At 39.9% G+C, this 7,411-nt stretch overlaps 1 pseudogene across 1 annotated transcript; it reads left to right on the forward strand.

Annotated features, from left to right (window-relative positions):
* Window positions 1–5,530: 5,530 nt before the first annotated feature.
* On the forward strand, window positions 5,531–7,206 carry LOC308653656 (transmembrane protein 186-like; annotated as a pseudogene). The gene has a single exon. The product of its transcript is annotated as a transmembrane protein 186-like (transcript).
* Window positions 7,207–7,411: the final 205 nt, after the last annotated feature.

The following is a 7,411-nucleotide window of genomic DNA, read 5'->3' on the forward strand; positions in this document are numbered from 1 at the left end:
TAACAGGGATTGAATTTAGGGGCACTTGACCACTGAGCCACATCCCCAGGTCTATTCTATATTTTATTTAGAGACAGTGTCTCACTGAGTTGCTTAGTGCCTCGCTTTTGCTGAGGCTGGCTTTGAACTTGCCATCCTCCTGCTTCAGCCTCCTGAGCCACTGGGATTGCAAGCGTGTGCCACCGAGCCCAGCTGTGAGATTTGATTTTTAAGAATAATTTATAGCTTGGGACTGGGGTTGTGGCTCAGTGGTAGAGCGCTTGCCTAGCATGTGTGAAGCACTGGGTTTGAATCTCAGCACCACATATAAAAATAAATAAATATAAGGGAAAAAGAATAATTTACAGCTCATGTGACAAGACAAAGCCTCCTTTAAAGCATTCATTGTCTTCACTGCCAGAGGTTGGAGAGCTATGAACCATCGCTCACAGTAAAATATCAGGGTAGACACCATGCACAGTGAGATCCCCAAGATTTCCAGGGCAGAGCAGCCTCCTTCTTCCTTTCCCCAATAAAGTTAATGGAAGATACAAATCAGTAGCAGAAACTTTTCTCTATCATTTCTGCAGCATTTTTTTCTGATGCTTTCAGATGAAAATATTTTAAAGTTTAATCCCCTTTTTCCATTTAATTTCTTTCAAAGCATTTTTTTTTCTATCCAAGTACTTGAAAATTTCTGTTTTCCTAACCAGTTTTTCTTGTCACTAGGACTTGAAAAAGTGTGATAAATACATCTAACATAAAATTCACCATCTTAACATTTTGTTTGTTTGTTTGTTTTTGGAACGAGGGGTTGAATGCAGGGGCCCTTTATCACTGAGCTATATACCCAATCATTTTGTTTTTTATTTTGAGATAGGGTCTCACTGAGTTGCAGAGGCTGGCTTTGAACTTGTGATCTTCCTGCCTCAGTCTCCAGTGTTGCTGGGATTACAGATGTGCACCACCATACTGGATACATCTTGACTGTTTTTTTTTAAGTAGTATTAATTGCTTTTATATTGCTGTACAGCTGCCACCAGCACCATCTTTACAAATGTTCATCTTGCACAACTGAGATTTTGCACCCACAAGATAACAACTTCAATTTCCCCCTTCTCTTGCCCTTAGCCAGGAGGATTCTACTTTCAGTCTCTGTCTGATTCTACCTGGAATAGGATTATTCTAGGTACTTCATGTAAGTGGAATTATACACTTATATTCTGTGACTGGCTTATTTCACTTAACATAACAAATTCAAGTTTCATTTATGTTACAACATGTGGCAGGATGTCCTTTCTTTTTACATCATACTTGGTTTACCCATTCATCCACTGATGAACATCTGGGTTGCTTCCACCTCTTGGTCATTGTGAATAATGCTGCAATGAACACAGGGATACCAATATCTTTTCAAGACCCTGCTTTCAATTCTTTTGTGTATACATCCAGAAGTGGAATTAATGGGTTTTATGGAAAATTAATTTTTAATTTTTGAGGAAGAGTCATATGGTCATCTATAACCACCACACCATTTTGTATTCCCACCAATGTATAGGGTCATGATTTCTCCATATTCTTGTCTTTGCTTATTTTCTGTTTATTGATGTTTGACATCCTAATGGATAAAAAGTGATATATCATTATAGTTTCTTCTTTTCCCTAATGATTAAAGGTGTATGTTTTGTGTTGCTATAGCAGAACCCTTGAGAATGGCTAATTTATAAAGAACACTTATTCTCCCATAGCTTGGGATATTTGGAAGACCAAAATTAAAGTGCTGGCCTTTGGTATAGGCCTTCCTGCTGCATACTCACATGGCAGAAGAGCAGAAGTCAGCAAACCTATTCCAGAAAGCTATATTTATAACATTAATCCATTCATGAGGGTGGATCCCTCATGACTTAAATACTATTTAAAAGGCCACATCTTCCAACATTTTTGCATTGGGGTTTACGTTTCCAACACATGAATTCTGGAGACACATTCAGATCACAAGAAATGTGTCAATATATGGGCTAATATGGACATCTTTTCATGTCCATTTTGGCCTATATATCTTATTTTGGAGAAATGTCTAGTAAGTCTTTGTCCATTTTTCACTGGGTTGTTCTTTTTGTGGTTGTTGAGTTGTAGGAATACCTAGAATATATATGTATATGTATAATATCTAGAATAAATATATATAATATTACAACTCCACACACACACACACATATATATATATATATATATATATATGTGTGTGTGTGTGTATGTATATAAACTCCTTATTAAATATGTGACTTGCAATTATTTTCCCCAATTCTGTGGTTGCCTTTTCATTCTCTTGGTTGATTCATTTGATGTAGTTTTTAATTTGGATGTAGCCTATTTACTTGTTTTCTTCTGAAAAATCTTATAATTTTAGATCTAACGTTCATGTCTTTGATCTACTCCTTTTTTGTTGTGATACAACAAACATACTATTTATCATTTTAACATACTATTTACCATTTGTAAGTATACATTTCAACAGTCATATCATTTTTTCATTCTTGGGATGTCATCCTGGGGAGAATAAATCACAGTTTTGATTGTTTGACATCTAAGCAATGGCAAAATCAATTGTTTATCAAATGTGAAACCATTCATGCCTTTTAGCATGGTAAGGTCATGACAGTTGAGATGAGGCAAATCAGCTAATACCATGGAGAGATAACACTAAGATCCCCCCTATTAGGACCCCATGTTTCTTCTCTATTTCTGTTATGCACTAACCTAAACAAACTCTTAAAATGAAATACCAAACTCTCAAAAGATTCTTTTCTTTTTTTTTTAATATTCATTTATTTATTTATTTTTAGTTCTCCGCGGACACAACATGTTTGTTGGTATGTGGTGCTGAGGATTGAACCCGGGCCGCACGCATGCCATGTCCTTTTAATGCTCTAACTACTACCGTGCATGAAAAGGTCTTTTGAGACAGATGCAATAGTTTTGCAGAAGCAGAATTCTATTTATCTTCATAGTTGGCATGGGACAACTGGAATTTCTCCTGATCCATGGCTGAGTGACATCCTGAAGGATATGGGCTACAGTTCTCACTCTCTTTTTTAAAATTTATTTATTTATTTATTTTTTAGTTTTCGGTGGACAACATCTTTGTTTGTATGTGGTGCTGAGGATCGAACCCGGGCCGCATGCATGCCAGGCGAGTGTGCTACCGCTTGAGCCACATACCCAGCCCTACAGTTCTCACTCTCTATCCTGTCACTTGTTCATGTAAAAGGTGGGAAATGTCTCCAAAATATTTTTGCTTATATACTTTTGATGTCACCATTGAGAACCCATTTCTAACATTCTTTATGATAATTATAAGTCACTAATTGTGAAAAGCCACTGCTAACATTAATTAGCAAAGTAATGTTGATGGAGATATGAATAACCAAGGTGGTAGGCAAAGATTGTCAAAGGACTGCCTAACTTGAGCTGGTGATCTCATGGGCTTCTGAAAGAAGGAAACAATTGAGTTGTGTCTTGAGGAATGTCTCCAAGTTTTTCTAGAGGAGAAAGTCACAAGATATTCAACGTCAAGGAGGCAAGAGAGAGAGACTTGCATGTGGCTAAAGCTGGCTGTCCATCTATTATATTTGAAAAATAAACTGCAGTAAGAATCAAACAGAGTAAAACCTATAATGGAGTTTGGGCTTTGACCTGAAGGGAAGGGAAGCAGGGAAATAGCAAGACTAGAATGCATTTTGGGAAGTTTGTGAGGGTTTTGTTAGAAAAGGATGGGGCTGGAAAGAGAAGGCTATTGTGTGGATATGGAAGGGTATGAGGTAAAGGAATGGAAATGGGATCTTGGGCAAAGTCAGTTGTGTATTTGACTTTTGTCCAGGAGCCCAGCCTCTGGCTTGTCTCCTTCTATTGGCAGTCAATCCATCCCTCTTTTTCCCCCACAGTAACTAATTAAGCTATTGGTTGATTTGAACATTGCCTCCTCTTCCTTAGCATCCCCTCTACTGAAAGCATTGCATTTTCAAAAGGAATGCCTTTGAAATGCTAGCAGTGCCTTCAGCAACCTACTAATGAAAGAGCCCTGCAAATACACCCATGCCATAAAAAAGAACTGCAACTTCCCTGCTAAGGAATCGAATGAAAAAGCTTACCACACCATCTCTGAAAGGTTACCAACTCCTGTTCTTTACCTTGGGCATCAAATATAGTAAACAGTGATATTAGGTTACTTTATTTTATTTATTATTTTTAAAATCCTCTTTCTCTCTCTCTTTCTCTCTCTCTCTTTTTGAGAGAGAGAGAGAGAAAGAATATTTATTTTTTAGTTTTCGGCAGACACAACATCTTTGTTTGTATGTGGTGCTGAGGATCGAACCCAGGCCTCACGCATGCCAGGGGAGCGCACTACCGCTTGAGCCACACCCCCAGCCCTAAATTTGATTGTTCCTTCTTTTTTTTTTTTTTTGTGGTGCTGGGGATTTAGGTTACTTTAAAGAAATTTGTTATAGGAGATAAGATTACTTACTTTTGAAATTTAATAATAATTTCCACTTAATAAGTGATGATGACATGCCAAGAAATGTATTTGGAGCCGTATAATGTTTTGAATGATCACAACACCTGTGAAAGATGGCTAATATTATTATTTATATTTTATTGATGTTTAAAATGAATGTTTGGAAGGTCAAGTAATTTGCCTAGGGTTCCCAGTGTAGGGTTCGGATCTAACTTAGGTTCATAGAATATCAAAATGTGCTCTCTTCTTTTTTGCAGTTCTGGGAAAGTGCTTTACCCCTGAGTTATGCTCCCAGCCCCTAAATGCACTCTTTACGAAATCTGACAATGACTTTGTTTGTAGATATATTGTATGTGTACTCTAGGTAAGTCTGTTTACTTAGAGGTCCTAACTCATTTTTAATTAGGGTTTTAATTTATTTCAGGTTGTTTCTGAACATTAGATGTTCATTTTTTCAAGAAGGAATTATGAGACATATTAATCTTTAAAATTTCCTTTATAACATTGTGCCATGCAAAAACTCACACTAATTGGTTGATAAATTAAAATACTTAGTAATGTCATTATCCCAAATTATGTTCTATAAAATCATATTAACGCTGGTTGTGTGGGGGTGGTAATTCCTACTGCTGGCAAAGTAAAAGTTGGGATACATTTACCGAAGAGAAGTTTTGCAATATGTACCAAAATTTAAAAATCTTTATACTTTTAAAATGTTTTTTATTATGGTGAGGAGGAGGAGGGTGGCTGCCCTCCTCCAAGCTGTGCCAAGGTTGTGGGGGCCAGCTGCTTGGGGAAGGCCTCTCCATGAGCTATGGTTTTGCAGTGGGAAGGAGGATCCCAAGAGGTGGGTGGGGAACAGGTCACCCACCTTGAAGGAGAAACCACCAAGTGAAGAGAATGAGAAATTCCAGATGGTCTACCGCTTTAAATGCCATCAGAGCCTTTGGGTATGTGTCTCGGCTGAAGGTGGCACAGACCGCTCTGACAGTGGTGGCCCTGCCACCAGGCTTCTACTGGTACTCCCAGGGCCTCATGACTTTCAACTCACTGTGCCTCATAAGTGGGATAGCTGGCTTTGCCCTGGTCATGCTGTGCTGGATGAGCTATTTCTTCCGGAGGCTGGTGGGCATCGTATGTGAATGAGTCAGGTACCGTACTTCGGGTGGCCCACCTCACCTTCTGGGGCTGGCGGCAGGACACATACTGTCCTGTGGCCGATGTGATGCCCCTGACAGAAACCAAGGGCCGGCCCCAAGATCTGTTCGTACGGATCCAGCAGTACAGTGGAAAGCAGACCTTCTATCTCACCCTGCGCCATGGACGTGTCGTGGACAGAGAGCGTTTTACGCAGGTGTTCGGGACACTGGACAGACTCAAGTGAACAGCTTGGAGCTGATCTGGGTGGCCCGTGGCCACCTGGATCTCTGACAAGAAAGCTGAGGGTGTGGGAGCAGCTGAAGCAGGGATCTCCAGGACCCTGGGAACTTGTTTTTTTTGGATGAAGAAATTTATGAAGTGGAAGTAGTAACCAGGTTTACGAAAAAGGCCTTCAGAACAGAATTTTCCTATACCTGTATATGACATTCATTCAGATAATGGCTAGAATTTCTGTTAGGAGGCAGCTGTTGGAGGAAGCTGGGCGGGGTCACTTAGCCTCAGGTATGAAACTGGAAGACCAAGAGGCATGGCAAGGGGCACAGGATCTGGAGTTAAAAGGCTTGGGTGCTACCAGTTCTCAGCTCTCAGCCTGGGCAGAGTAGTGTGTCTAAGTTCACATCTGTAAAATGGATGGGACTCTTTGTCTCATGTGTAAGTGTGAGAATAACTAAATGCGGGCTGGGGTCAAGCTCAGAGGTAGAGCATTTGTTCAGCATGTGTGAAGCCCTGGCTTCAGTCAGTAAAACAAATATACAAAGAAACCAATAATTGGCAAGTACTTTGCAAACTCAGTAGCCCAGAGCAAATATGAAGCCTTTGGTCAGAGATACACAGTGGCATCCCATGGAGCTTCAAAGCTTTTAAAACAACAAGTTATACTATACTTGAAGTTGGTCTTTGCTTCATGTTATGAGAGTATCTCAGTTATGTATATTTATTTTAAAATATTCAGGAATTGCAAAGTATTACACTGAGTGTACATAGCAGGTCCTTTTAACCTTTACTATTATGTTTGTCAGGTTTTCATTGCTGTGACCAAAATACCTGGCAAGAACAATTAGAGGAGGAGAAATTCACTGTGGCTCACAGTTTCAGAGTTTCAGTCCTTGCCCAGCAAACTCCATTATTCTGGACCCAAGGTGAGGTGGAAGGGTGTGGTGGAGAAGAGCCTCTCAGTCCCTGGTGGCTGGGAAGCAGGGAGCCAGGGGTAATAGAAACCCCTAAGGTGTGCCCCCCCACCTACAGGTGCCACATGGTCAGTCCTTTCAATTACTGACCCATCAGATGGACTAATCAATTGATTAGGTTACAGCTCTCATAATTTAATCACCTATATTGTTAACAGGAGCTTTTAGCGGGGGGCACCTCATATCTAAACCATTACTAGATCATTCCCATTTGTGTGTGTGTGTGTGTGTGTGTGTGTGTGGTGCTGGGGATTGAACCCATTGTCTTGTGCATACAAGGCAAGTGCTGTACCAACTGAACTATATCCCCAGCCCCCCAATTTTTGAGTAATAATAAGAATGTAATATTTGTCCTCTGTAGGCTGAAAATGGTGTTTTGAGAAAAATGAATTTTTTTTCCATATATTGCAAGTGCTGTGGATTGAACCCAAGACCTTGAATGGGCCAGACAGGCAACCTGCCACTGAGCTGCATTGCCAGCTCAAAATGACCTTTTCTTTTTTTATACATTACTAGGGATTCAACCCAGGGGCACTCTCCCCCTGAGCTACAACCTCAACCCTTATTT

Source organism: Spermophilus citellus (assembly GCF_964194105.1).
Source record: "Spermophilus citellus genome assembly, chromosome: 1".
Classification (NCBI taxonomy): Eukaryota; Metazoa; Chordata; class Mammalia; order Rodentia; family Sciuridae; genus Spermophilus; species Spermophilus citellus.